Here is an 8,926-nt window from a genome sequence, read left to right as displayed (position 1 = left end):
TCTGGGTAGATCTCACTTTATATTATCTTTTTTACACTTTGTCCTGTTCTCTTGTAAAACATTACTGTGTTAGTTTCTACACTGTGCTGTTGAAAAGATCCCCATCTCAGTCTTATTTGCTATTGGAACATTAACCTCACTCCATTCTGATTATCAGAAGAAAATTTAAGTACCACAGTATACTTGTTTCCCCATTCCTACTTTTTGTTTGTCTCCATCCATTTCTTCTTTGTAGATTTTGATGCAGAAGTGATGAGGGAGAGAAATTGGAAGAATGCATGGAATGATGTGTGCGAGGGAGACATGTACGGACAGGAACAGGTGGAGACTCTTTTGCCTTGGCCACCCCCTTGATGGGAATTCCCAGAGGTAATGGGCATCAGAGATATACAGATAGTATGATAGTTTGTAATTAATTTTGTGATGTCATCTGCAATGCTTGTTTTAGTCACTGAATGTTTGTGATGAGTGTGATATTTTTAATTGAGGGGTTAGATTTATCATTGTGTCCTCTTGATGACTTGGATCCGGTTGAATTTTACATATATTTGAAGTCTTTATTTTTTCCCTTTCATCTGCTGAAGCATTTTTGTTTTAAATTTATATCTGTTGCTCTTTATCCAACTCGACAATATGAAAGTCATCTGACCACATTAGTTTTGATTCAGTTTTGTCTGTACTTCTCAGTAAGCCTTCAGTAAGTTTTCTACCTTTCTTAGTGTCATTAAGGTCTTCCATTTTATTCTTAGTTGTATTTATGGTTTGTATGCTTACTGCTAAACATTCTTATTTTCCACACTTATTTTCAATAACTGATTTCTTTCTAATTTGCTCTTTACGCAAGCTGCTTCACCACCACGTTTAGTTTCACCTCTGTTCAAAAGATTTCATAGTTTTCTAACTGTGCCTCATTCCACAATCTCTCATTAACCCCTAAACTGTGCCATTCATCTTGTGACAAAGTCAAAGCACTGCTCCAGTTGTCATATAAATCAAAGCTTCCTGCCTGGTTTACAATCCTTGATGGAGTTTGCTTCCACCTGTTATACACAAATGTCACTAACAGCATACCATCATAGTTGGAAAAAAGTATATTGCAGGATGTCAGGATGTCAGAGTGTACATATGTACACTCTGACATCCTGAAAAATGGGTGGGGAAACCGGATGTCAGTGTTCACTACTGTAGTTAATTTTAAAAAAGATACAATGTATGGAGTATGAATGGTGATATTTTGTTGTGCAAATAAAGTTTACTTCTTCATTTATTCATATAAAAAATGTTCTCTGTAAATACCATACACATGAAATACATGTATGACATGTAAAAGAAGGCAAAACATATAGTAGATATTTAAAACAGAATACTTATGACCAGTATGAAATCATAGATTATGCTGATATAGAATGCAATCACACACACACAAAAAAGTATAATTCCATAGATAAGGAGCAGCCTTGCTACCAGCATAGACTCTTCCCTTCCAGGCCAACATAGAGGAAAGTATACTACTTTTTTGTTAATTTCCTTAATAAAGTATAACATGGACATATCATCAAGATCTTTTTTACATGGGGATGGATCATAGAAGCAGTGCCACTGATTAAGGGTCGAATCAATTGGACTGACAGGTTCTATAATATTTCCATTTGTTTGTTCATTAAGATGATTTTTAATCTGGAGTTGTAGGTTGTTAAGCATTGAACATTCATATATTGCCCAGGGTTATGATTCAACTACATAAAGAGAAAGAAAATTATTAAGAGGGAAATGAAAAGTGACGAGAACAAGAAAACCAATGAGGGTGACAGAAAGAGTACTGGCAGAATGCTCTTGTATAAAGACAAGGGAAATAAAAGTGAATGCTTGGATTACATAGTACAAGTCTAATGAATATGTCTGGTAAGGTGTAAGGAGGAGTTATATTGAGATGATGGTGGCATGCACAGAGCATCTACTTGCAGAGAAACAAATGGCTTCAGAACTAGAGGATATGTGCATCAGGTATTTGCTTTCAAGAAGTTAAAAATACTTGCAGAGAGAACTATGTGACATTTATGGATCTTGAGAAAGCATATTACTAAACATACAGTCCTGGACCTGTTCTATGGGGTCCATGCAGCTTCAAGGTTGCACTAAAACTAAAAGTGGTGGGTTCTGTAACAAGCAGTTAGAGGCCAGTAACACTGGAGAAAGCATATAACACGATCAACAGGAAGGCCTTCTGGAAGGTGCTACAACTTTAAGGCATTAATGGCAAGTATCTAAATGCTCTGGGGAGTTTTCACCAGGAGTCAAGCATGTGGAAGAGTAAGATAGATAGAGGGTAAATGATTCCCAGTAAAGGTGGTTCTGGTTCATGGATGTGTTATGTTGCCATGGTTGTTCAATCTGTTTGTAGGCAGAATGGTGAGGGTGATAAAAGCATGGGTCTGTGAGTGAGGGGTAGGTCAATGGGATGCTGGTGATGGGGAACATGGAATCTGAATCAGTTGTTCTTTGCAGTTGACTTGACTCTAGTGTCAGACTCCAGAGAGAAAATCGTACAGCAGATGACAGACTTTAGGAGTGTGTAAAAGTAGAAGCTGAGAGTAAATATGAATAAAATTAATAAAGTGAAGCAGGAGCATGAGACACCATGATTTGAATGCAAATTTGAATGGGAAGGGCTTAGAGGAAGTGGATGGGGCAGCTGAGGTAAACGTGGGGGCTGATTTGAATCATATGGTGGAAGAGGGAGCTAAGGGTCTGGTTGCATTAAGGAGCATGTGGAGGAGAGGCCAGTGTCTCTTGGTGCTAAGATGAATAATATATGTTTGATAGTAGTTGCAATATTGTTGCAAGGATGTGAGTCTTGGGTCCTGAACACAAAAAAAAGGAAGAGGGTGACCTTGTTGGAAATGCAATGCCTAAGAACTCTTTGTGATGTGAGGCAGGCCAAATGGAAAAAAAAAATTATAGTGTAAAAGTGATGCGTGGTAGTAAGCACAGTCTGACTGAGAGCTGATCGGCATGTGTTAAAATTGGACACATCGAGATGATGAGCCTAGATAGCCTGAAAGGATCTACGTGACAGAAAGTGGAATACTTCACTGGGAGGCAAATTTTCTTTGGGAGCTGTCAACATTGGGGACAGAGCTTGGCAGTGTGACTCAACTACCAGAAGTGGTTTCTGCAATGGATACCACAACTTAGCTCATACAAACACACTGTCCATGGGGAAAGTCATTCCCTAGGTGTCTAAACAGTGGAGGGAACCACAATGTTTGGTTGCCAGCATGTCCCAGGTAAATGGAAACCTTAAGAAAATCACCATCAACAGTTTTGCCAAGAAAATGACAAGGTCAATCATGATGCAAAGGCACAGTACTTAGTAATGCACTTTCCATTACCATGGTGCAATATCTCAAGCAAAGCATAATGAAAGGACAGTGGTTTGGTGAGCTGCAAAGCAAAGGCACTACTGAAGGTTAGTGATGTGGTGACCTACAAGCCAAAGACACAACAGATGGACAGTGGTATGGTGAAGTGCAAGCCGAAAGTGCAAGAGACGGATAGTGGTTGGGAAAGCTGCAAACCAAAGGAAACTGTGGGTACTGATCACTGAGTTACAGGTGCAGACAGACATGCCTCTTGACTGCCTGGTGAACAGACTGGTGACATTGGAAACTTACATTAAAGAGCAAATTGTATCCATGTGGCCCCATGAAATTCAAGAGGAGCTGATATATAAAGAGGTTTCCATGTATCCTAATGAGGGCACTAAATTATTCTCAGGCAATAAGTACTCCACTGAAACGGACTCTAATACTGGTGTTATACAAGGAGTCTCCCTCCCTCTGGCACAGAGTTATGGGAGCCCCTTGCCTTCTGAAAAAGTAGTCAAGGTCAATCAGAGTGAACCAATAAAGCAGACTAACCTCCAACCCCATCAGTTTTACTACTCTAGGGTGTATTTTCCCTGTGAGAGACTCACAAACTAAAGCCTTCAAATGAAAGGAATAACAACCCAGAACCAAGGAACATGACAAGGGAGAGTGAAGACATTGTCAAAATCCATTAAAAAAGGTAACAACTTGAATACATATCATTAAATATACATGAAAAATCAATGCAGTTACTTGATACAACACTCCCTAGTTTAATAATCATGATAAAAAGGGACAGTCATCCATGGCAGGGTGTAAGAAGCTGGAATAAAAAGAAGGCTGAAAAAGAACATGTATAAATGCCTATGGATCCAAGATTAAGTAAGAAAGTCTGCACCAATGGCCATGGGATAATAACGTCATCAAAAAGTGGAGGTTACTGACTTTTCACCGGATACGCCATTATCACTGAATAGATGATGGTTAGCAAGAGAAAGAAGCATTAATCCCACTAAAGGGCAAGGAGTTAAAAGTTCTAACTCCTGGAAAAATGCAGAGATTCTTTCAAGATCCACATCATGAATAGATCTTAGAGAGAAACATGCATGCATATATGTAGAAAAAAAAACAAAAAAACGTTTACAATGAACTCACTCAATCAGCTGCTCTTCCTGTATCCTAGCCACAGAAGCATTTAAAAGACTTTTTTTTCTTTTTAAATTGATGGCTCCAGTCACAGACAAAAGTCTACATCAAGGCCGGGCCTTAATTGAAATATACAGATGATTACGAAAGGGAAAAACAAGGGAAAGTACATGGCAGAAGTCCCAGATGAATCTATTCTTTTATTTACATATTATACTTTGTTGCTGTCTCCCACATTAGCGAGGAAGCCCAAGGAAACAGACGAAAGAATGGCCCAATCCACCCACATACACATGTATATACATACACGTCAACACACGCACATATACATACCTATACATTTCAACGTATACATATATATATACATACACAGACATATACATATATACATATGGACATAATTCATACTTGCTGCCTTTATTTATTCCCATCGCCACCCCGCTACTCATGAAATGACAACCCCCCCCTCCCCCCACACGCGCGCGAGGTAGCGCTAAAAAAAGACAACTATGGCCACATTCACTCACACTCAGTCTCCAGCTGTCATGTATAATGCACTGAAACCACAGCACCCTTTCAACATCCAGGCCCCACAAAACTTTCCATGGTTCACCCCAGATGCTTCACATGCCCTGGTTCAATCCATTAACAGCACATCGACCCCGGTATACCACATCATTCCAATTCACTCTATTCCTTGCGCGCCTTTCACCCTCCTGCATGAACCTAAGATTGGTAATCGAATAATAAGCATGGCAACAGAGACAGCATTAATCTTCCAGCAAGATGTGCAGTGAGTGTTATGTGCATGTTCAGCCTTTTGGCAAAGTCTTGTCATAGGTACAGTTCTCCCCCACAAAAGGTCAGAGAAATAACCAGATTCAAAGAGGAGATATAATTTCAACCATACAGAGCCACACAATTTTTGTGGAATATAAAATGGAAAATGGACTTCCACTGCCAAAATGTACATAAATGTTACTTGGTGTGAAATTAATAATGACTAGATTATAATACAACCACTAATGGCTGGGAATAAATAAAGAGGTCGGAAGAGATAAAGATAGTTTAATGAAACCATCAAAAAGTTAAAGAATATACATTCTTTCTATGGAGAAGTTAAAAGCTGCAAAACAGAAAGCCATCATCTGAAAGGTATAAATGATTGAAAAAAGTGAGTAAAGATATATGTGCAAAAATTTTTTTTAAACAAATGACATCAAGTGATAATCCACAAACACTAGCTACATATATTTAGTGGGAGTAAGGTCTTAGTTAAAGAACTTAACAGGATGAGGAATTCAGAGAGAATGGTTGCAGAACATGAGAGAATATGTGAGAAGCTGAATGACTAGTTCCATTATATTTCCAATGTAAGACATTACAATCCCCAAACTAAAGAGATGGAATGGAGAAAAGACCATGAAGAGTTGAAACTGCTCAAAGAGACACAATCTATTGGGAACTCTTGATCAACATAAGATGATCAGATAAAAGCTCTCTATTTGGACCAAAGGAGTGTGTAGTAACACTTGATGGAAGATTTTTTAAAATAAAGCATGGGAAATATTCACAAATCTACAGACCAGTACCTATGACAAGTGTGATGAATAAAACTAAAAAAGATAATCAGAAAGTGAACTGGTGTATACCTGATAAAGACAAAATAGGTTTTGAGAAAGAAATCAAGAATGGAAGGAAAAAGCAGATAAATTTTAAAGGTGCATTTTCTGAGTGGGGTTTAAGTGGCCAGTGGCACATCAAAGGTTGAAGTGTTATGGCTGTTGTCATTCTTTATCTGTGGAAACAACTTTAGAGGAACCTGGTCTCATGCTTGAATATATTTGAGGATGAGAGAAATAAGAAATGATTATGATTGTATTTGCTTGCAGAGGAGCTTAAACTTGTGAGTTAAGAAACATGACTCATGAAGTGCAACCCAGTGAAGTAATGAAGATCAGACAGTGAAAGGAAAGAAACCATGAATCTTAGTGTGCAACATACTTGGGACCAAAACACTGTCCTTATTATCACCATAACACCACATTAGATGAATTGTTAAGGGGGCATATCATCTGATAGTTAATATTATAATTACATATAACATGGAACATGCAATTTTTAATGTGTCTAGTCATCGCACATAACATAATGGTCAAACAATAGAGAAGATCCAGTAGAAGGCAACAAATATGACTCCTGATAAGAGAAATGAGTTAGAGGAGAGATTTGAGGGCATGAACTTACCCACAGTGGAAAGGGTACAAATGAGGGAAAACTGAATTACAGCCTTCAAGTTCCTGAAGAAGACTGACAATGCTGAAAGTAAACAGGTCTTTGAAAACAACAAAGGGTCATAACAAAAGATTTGATATAAAAGGCTTTAAGAACAACTTTAGCAGTAATTAAGCATTGGATGAATAGAAGAAGCTAAGCAATGAGACTGTGGATGTATGAGGTTAAGAGATGTATGATAAAAAAGGAAAACTCAAGAAATGGGATTCTACAAGTTCAAGACTCCTGCCACAAACTGTACAAATACGTAATTACAGGGAAGCAATTATAATGACATGCAGTTTGAGATATGAATCTGCTACAGGTCCAAGAGTAGGTAACAATAAAACCTCATCTAAAGGATGGGCACTTAGCTACAGAGAGAGACGAAGCATGCATCGATACTTCCCATCCCTCTGAAGAATGACCGTTCTAACCACTCTATCACCCTATTGCTTTGACATCTACCATTTTCAGTCTTTGAATCCCTCCTCAACTTCATGTCCTTAGACATCTTGAATCTCACATTCTTCTCTCTGATCATCAGTATGGCTTCCATAATGTGAGATCCACTGGTGATATTTCTTCCTATCTTTCTAATGTCTGGTCATCTTCCCTGAAGGATTTTTGGGAATCCTACGTAGTTGCCCTTGACATATCCAAAGCTTTTGACAGGGTGTGGCATTGTGATCTCATCTCTTAACTCCCATCCCTCACTTTGTTCCCTCATTTCTAGCTTCCTTGCTGGCCGACCTATTTCCATAGTTGTTGAGAGATCAGCCTCCCCTCCTTTCTCTATCAACAAGTGTCCTTCATGCATCTCTCCTGTCCCCTACACTTTATCACCTATCATCGATTTTCTCTTTTCCACAAATAACCGAGTGCACTCATACAATAACTCAACACTGCATTCCTCTACATTCTGCTCCTTCTTCTCTCACACGATCTGCATCTTGTCTTGACACAACTTCCTCAGTTAACTCAGACTCAGACAGGGTATCTCAGTTGGGTAGATAAAAAACAGTTAAGTTTAAAACCTTTAAGAGATGGTTCCTACCTACCTCTCCATTCAAAGTAGTTTACAACTTTTCTCTACTTTAACAGTTCTGTTATTCCACATCTTGATGAACATAACTGGTATTATTGTAATATCCACTCTTTCTTAGAAACCCCACATTGTAGAAGTCCTGTTTAAATGTTGAAATTTCTTCTTAACAGTTGCTGTTTATAAAAAGGATTGATTCATCCTTGTATGGAGTACTGCTTTCACACCTGGGGTGGATCTAGCTCTGCTTTCTTACTTGACAGAGTTAAAGTGAAAGTGGTCCAACTAATAAACTCTCCCAGGTTAGCTTCAAATCTTGTCCTGCTTGCCTTATGCCACAATATTGGTTCACTTTCCCTCTTCTATTGCTTTGGTTTCTACCCCAGTAAGCCGTCTGCATGTGTGCCCCCAACCACCACGCAATACTTAGCAAGATACTGCATCACATTATTATTGTGTGGCCACTGTCAACTCAAAGGTGGGCCATGTTGATAACTTTCTTTCTCTGTACCTCAAAGCTTTGGAACTCTGCCTTTTCTTGTCTTTCCTAAAAACTAAGACCTGGCACTTTTTAAAAGACAGGTTTTTCACCTCCTCTAAAATTCGTAAATACTTTTCCTTGTCTCTTCTTTCTCCCTTTCACAGTACTCTCTATATTTCAATTATGGCTCAGCTTTGCTGTGGTCTTTTGTTCATGACTGGAGCCTTAAAAAGAAAAAATGCTTATTTCAGAATACAGAATGGAAAAGAACAGGCAGGATAACAACTTGCAGATTCCCATTAATTTAAGGATGTACCTGAGTAACTCACTGACACTGAAATATGAAGGATACAAAACTAGAGGAAAACCATTACTACATGCCTGAACATTGGGAGGGTTAGTGACAGCTACATAGTGAGCCAGCACTTCAGTGGTTGTCAAGTTGCACTCCTCTGACCAAGGTAGCTGTCTTTTCTTTCTGCTTCATCCACACATGGACTACTTGCATTCTGTCCATAAACATACAATCTCTCCTTGTCATATATAACATTTGACAACACTTGACTCACACAGCTCATTCTTTGTAACTCTAGATTTTCCTGCATTATGAAC

Source organism: Panulirus ornatus, chromosome 13, assembly GCF_036320965.1.
Source record: "Panulirus ornatus isolate Po-2019 chromosome 13, ASM3632096v1, whole genome shotgun sequence".
NCBI classification, from domain to species: Eukaryota; Metazoa; Arthropoda; class Malacostraca; order Decapoda; family Palinuridae; genus Panulirus; species Panulirus ornatus.
The sequence above is the reverse complement of the archived record's forward strand: the minus strand, read 5'-3'. Positions refer to the sequence as shown.